The following is a 6,000-nucleotide window of genomic DNA, read 5'->3' as shown; positions in this document are numbered from 1 at the left end:
CATCCCCACATTGCTAGTGGGGAAGTGCAAATGGATCTGGGTGTACTTGTTCACCGGTCACTGAAGGCAGCATGCAGGTTCAGAAAGCTGTGAAGAAGGCAAATGGAATGTTGGCTTTCATAAAGAGGGGATTGGAGTATAGGAACAGAGAAGCCCTTCTGCAGTTATACTGGGCCCTGGTGAGACCCCACCTGGAGTATTGCATCCAGTTCTGGTCTCCAAACTTGAGGAAGGACATACTAGCTATAGAGGGTGTGCAGCGCAGATTTACAAGGTTAGTTCCAGGGATGGCGGGGTTGTCATATGCAGCAAGGCTAGAAAAACTGGACTTGTATCCATTGGAGTTTAGAAGGATGAGGGGGGACATGATTGAGGTATACAAAATCTTCAGGGGGATAGACAAGGTGAAGTCTGATTACTTGTTCCCAATGATGGGGGAGACGAGGACTAGAGGGCATAGTTTAAGAATACAGGGTAGGCCCTTTAGGACGGAGATGAGAAAGCATTTTTTTTACCCAGAGAAGTGTGAATCTGTGGAATGCTCTGCCACAGAGGGTGGTAGAGGCGGATTCGCTGACTATGTTCAAAAGAGAGTTAGATAAGACTCTTGTGGGTAACGGAGTTAAGGGTTATGGGGATAAGGCTGGAAAGGGGTACTGATGGTAATGATCAGCCATGATCTAAAATGGTGGTGCTGGCCCAACGGGCCAAATGGCCTACTCCAGCTCCTATTGTCTATTGTCTATTGTCTATTGTCTAAGTGCTGCAAATTAGATTTCATTTAAATTTAATAATAGACATTCAGCACACTACAGGCCATTTCAGCCACGAGTCCGTGCTGCCCAGCTTATACCCCATTAACCTACTCCACGGTACATTTTTGAACGGTGAGAAGAAATCGGAGCCCCCAGAGGAAACCCACACGGACACAGGAAAACATCCTTACAGACAGCGCAGGATTCAAACCCCGGTCCAGTCCCAATCGCCGGTGCTGTAATGGCGTTGCACTAACCACTACACTAACCGTGCCTGAATGCTGAACACCAGTTGATATTCATTCCATCTGAGATAGTGTTTGAACATTCAATGAGGCAGTGAATGTCAAATGCCATTCACTTGAGGGCACAATGAAACAAATGAAGGCACTTCAGTCACTGGATCTCCAGGCAAATATCCTGTCTGAAGAATCAAGATAATGAAGAGAATTTATTTCTGCATTGAGCCAGCCACAGCAGATGAACGAGATTAGATGGAAGTGAGAGAGCGATACTGTATCTATAAGGGAAGGGTATTGTCCCACAATAGAAGTCCCTCATTTAAAACTCTGGAGATTACATTACATTTATTACAAGCACAATCTTGAAAAGAAAGAGTGTTCACACCTCAGAAACAGGGAAAAACCTTTGATTGTTTTACAAATTTATGATTGTAAAGTAAATAACCATAATTTTGAAGCCTTGTGAACTCTTCTGGTCACCCCATTACAGGAAGGATGTGGAGACATTGGAAAGGGAACAGAAGAGGTTTACCACCAAGATGTTGTCTGGTTTAGAGGGTTTGAGCCATAAGGAGAGGTGGAGCAAACCTGGGTTGTTTTTCTGGGAACATTGGAACTTGAGGAGGCAAAATGCTATAAAATTATGGGATGGGTAAAAACATCAAATACTAGAGGGAGAATATTTAAAGGAGATGCGTGGAGCAACATTTTTTACACAGAGAGTGGTGCCTGGAACGGGTGTAGTGGTGGAAGCAGATATGATGGGGTGGTGCTTAAAAGGCTTCTATATATACACATGGAGGGATGTGGATCAGTTTCATTTGGCACCATGTTCGGCGCACACGTGGTCCTGTATTCGATGCTAAATTGAGGGTTGGACAGGTTGTAAGTATTTTTTTCATTTAATGATGCTCCCTTGTTATTTATTGAATTGTTGGCAATTTTCTAATATCTTACTTGGTGAGTTGCTGGAACAAATCACATGGAGATGCAGATGCTGAATATCCGAAGACCACAGAATAAATATGCTGGAAATTCTCAGCAGGTTGTGCAGTGACTGTGGAGAGAGAAAAAAACAGAGTTAGTGTGTCAGGTCTGCAACCTCTCATCAGAACTGGGAAAGATGAATGATCAATGAGTCTTAGGAGAAATGAGAGAGGAGAGAATAAAAGAGTTTTATGATAAGATGGAGAGAGAGGCTCAGGTACAAAAAGTTGGAACCATAGGTCACTGTAGCACAGAAACAGCCCCTTCAGCCCATCTAGTTCATGCTGAATTGTTATTCCATCTAGTCCAGTGGATCTCAACCTTTTTTATTTCCACTTATATACCACTTTAAGTATTCCCTATGCCGTTGGTGCTCTGTAATTAGTAAGGGATCATTTAAGGTGGTATATGGATGGTAAAAAAAAGCTTGAAAATCACAATTTTAATCATACCAAATTGACTTGTTATGTGCACAATGTCATAACTCCAAAGGAAATGGGCCAATGACAATTTTTCTCAATCAAAATATTTCAGTGACATTTGGGTCAAGAGCAGTGGTTCTCAACCTTCCCTTCCCACTCACATCCCACCTGAAGCAACCCCTTACTAATCACAGAGCACCAATGGCATAGGGATTACTTAAAGTGGTATGTGAGAGGAAAGAAAAAGGTTGAGAACCACTGATCTAATCCGATTGACCTGCATCCAGATCATAGCCCTCCATACCCCTCACAACTATGTACCTACCCAATCTTCACTTAAATGCAAAATCAAACCCACATCCACCATTTCCACCAGCAGCTCGTTCCACACTCTCACCACCCTCTGACTGAAGGTTCTCCCTAATGTTCCCCTTAACCATTTCACCTTTCATCCTTAACCCATGTCCTCTTGTTCTTGTCTCACCAAAACTCAGTGGAAAAAGCCTATTTGCATTTACCTTGGCTATACCCCTCATCATTTTGTATTCCTCTGTCAAATCCTCCCTTATTCTCTGAGGCTCCAGAGAATAAAGTCCTAACCTGCTTAACCTTTCCTGTAAGTCAATTCATCAAGTCCTGGCAGCATTCTTGCAAATCTTCTCTCCACTCTTTCGATCTTATTGATAACTTTCTTGTCGTTAGATGACCAAAATTGCACACAATACTCCACATTTGGCCTCAGCTCTGTCTTGTGCACCATAACATCCCAACTCCTGTATTTAATACTGATTTATTAAAACCAACCTGCCAAATATTCTCTTTAAAGCTCTTGCTACCCATGACACACTATCCAGGAAGTATGTAATTTTTATTCCTAGATGCCTTCATTCTGCTGCAGTCCACAGTGCCTTACCTTTGGTGAAGAAGTGAAATGAGGTGGTGGTAACATCTCTGAATGGAAAGGGATCAAGGCTGCAGGAGATGTAAAGAGGAGAAGATGAATGAGTGTGTGAAATATTGGATACAAAGGCTGGACTGCCAATTTTTTGTGACTGGATAGTTGTCAGAAACAGTTGCAACCCCTCCACCATCAGACTCTTAAGCAATAAATTCAATCAGAAATTCATTTAAGGACACTTAACTACACAGACCCTCTGATGTCCTCATGCAGAGACGTGGAAAGTTCACAGCAAGTCATTCCATCCATCTGCAGCAGTCCTGTGCCCAGGCTGTGACTGCCCTGTCACTTGATGGCCAGCCCTGATGTATGTGCGCTGACATCACAGGGCCTGAACTCTGACGCTGAGCGTCGTTGCCCCAGCAACAAGCCGGTTCCCAGAGGAGGCCGTGGCCCATGTCCAGACTCTGAACCCTGGGTTGGATGTGAGATGCATGGCGTCCTGGGCATGAAGGTGCCCAGGGCCGGGACATGGTGGGGCAGGGCTGCCGTTATTGTTAATTTGTTTATCTTTTTGCTTTCTCTGTCTGATTTTATGTTCCTCCTCTTGCTTTGCCCAAATTTTCCCCAATGTTTTGTCCAAATTTGGGAGGGCAGTTCTCCCCCCACCCCCCCCCCCCCACAACTCCCCCCTACTCCCACTCCCTCCCCACCCCAGGTCATATGCTTACTTTGTACAGACAGTTTTTTGCACTGCCGATAAGTAGAAATTCTGCCTGGTTCGTAGGAAAAAGAATCTCAGACAGAGCCATAATTTATTGTCACAAAAGTTCATTGATTTGCAACAGCACCCCTGCTGCAGATATTGCTATAAATTACAGTTTAAAGAAAGAAAGAAATTAGTGCAAAGAAGGGAAAGTGAGGTGGTGTCTGTGGTTCATTGTCCATTCAGAAATCTTTTTTTTTTTTTTAAATTTTTTATTTTTCACACCATAAATCACAATAGCCATGATATACACTTTTTCTTTTCCACACATTTACAGTGACTTTTTCTCCCTCCCCCCTCCCTCCTCCCAAGCCACCCCCCCATCCCCCCCCCCCTCTCATCCATTTTAGTTATACAATCTAGGTTGCATTAATTCAGTTAGACAATGTTGTCATTCAACAAAAATACACCAGAAATTCTACTGAGTCCATTCTTTTCTTCTCTTCTCCTTCCATCAACTTAGGTAATGTTTGTTCCCGGTAGGTTTTCGCTATTGTATTTAATGTAAGGCTCCCATACTTGTTCGAATATTTCAATATTATTTCTTAAACTATATGTTATTTTTTCTAATGGAATACATTTATTCATTTCTATATACCATTGTTGTATTTTCAAATTATCTTCCAATTTCCAGGTTGACATAATACATTTTTTTGCTACAGCTAGGGCTATCTTAACAAATCTTTTTTGTGCATCCTCCAAGTCAATTCCAAATTCTTTATTTTTTATGTTACTTAGGAGAAAGATCTCTGGATTCTTTGGTATATTGTTTTCTGTTATTTTATTTAATATCTGATTGAGATCATCCCAAAATTTTTCTACTCTCTCACATGTCCAGATTGCATGAATTGTTGTTCCCCTTTCTTTTTTACATCGAAAACATCTATCAGATACTGTTGGGTCCCATTTATTTAACTTTTGCGGTGTAATGTATAGTCTGTGTAACCAATTATATTGTATCATACGCAGCCTCGTATTTATTGTATTTCTCATCGTTCCAGAGCATAACTTCTCCCATGTTTCCTTTTTTATCTTTATATTTAAATCTTGTTCCCATTTTTGTTTAGTTTTACCATTTGTTTCCTCATTTTCCTTTTCTTGCAGTTTAATATACATATTTTTTATAAATCTTTTGATTAACATTGTATCTGTAATCACATATTCAAGGTTACTTCCCTCTGGTAAACTCAAGTTGCTTCCTAATTTATCTTTCAAGTAGGATCTCAGTTGGTAATATGCCAGCGCTGTATCTCCCGTTATATTGTACTTATCTCTCATTTGTTCAAAGGATAAGAATCTACTTCCTGAAAAACAATTTTCTATTCTTTTAATCCCTTTTTTTTCCCATTTTCTAAAGGCAAGGTTGTCTATTGTAAAAGGGAGTAGCTTATTTTGCGTCAATATTAGTTTTGGTATTTGGTAATTTATTTTATTTCTTTCTACATGAATCTTCTTCCATATATTGAGGAGATGGTGTAATACTGGAGAAGTTCTATGTTGTACCAATTTTTCGTCCCATTTATATAATATGTGTTCAGGTATCTTTTCCCCTATTTTATCTAATTCTAGTCTCGTCCAGTCTGGTTTTTCCCTTGTTTGATAAAAATCTGATAGGTACCTTAATTGTGCGGCTCTATAATAATTTTTGAAGTTTGGCAATTGTAAGCCTCCTTGTTTATACCATTCTGTTAATTTGTCTAGTGCTATCCTCGGTTTCCCCCCTCTCCATAAAAATCTCCTTGTTATTTTCTTTAACTCTTTGAAGAATTTTTCTGTCAGTTGTATTGGCAATGCCTGAAATAAGTATAGTATCCTTGGAAAAATGTTCATTTTAATACAGTTTATCCTTCCTATCAGTGTTAGTGGTAGCTCTTTCCAATGCTCTAAATCGTCCTGTAATTTTTTCATTAGTGGATTGTAATTGAGTTTA

The 6,000-nt window shown here is 40.4% G+C and overlaps 1 long non-coding RNA gene across 8 annotated transcripts in view; it reads right to left on the bottom strand.

Moving 5' to 3' along the window:
• Positions 1-1,325: 1,325 nt before the first annotated feature.
• LOC138746752 (uncharacterized) overlaps positions 1,326-6,000 on the bottom strand; it is a 96,274-nt gene continuing 91,599 nt past the window's right edge. For 7 of the 8 annotated variants that reach the window (XR_011347105.1, XR_011347097.1, XR_011347098.1 and 4 more), the window contains one exon: positions 1,326-2,054. This is a non-coding gene — a long non-coding RNA (uncharacterized lncRNA). Of the gene's footprint in view, positions 2,055-3,319; positions 3,379-6,000 lie in introns of all 8 variants that reach the window. The other variant, XR_011347099.1, reaches the window with a different exon arrangement.

The sequence above is a fragment of the Narcine bancroftii genome, chromosome 12 (assembly GCF_036971445.1).
Source record: "Narcine bancroftii isolate sNarBan1 chromosome 12, sNarBan1.hap1, whole genome shotgun sequence".
NCBI lineage: Eukaryota > Metazoa > Chordata > Chondrichthyes > Torpediniformes > Narcinidae > Narcine > Narcine bancroftii.
Note: the sequence above shows the minus strand (reverse complement) of the source record. Positions and strands in the feature narration are given on the sequence as shown.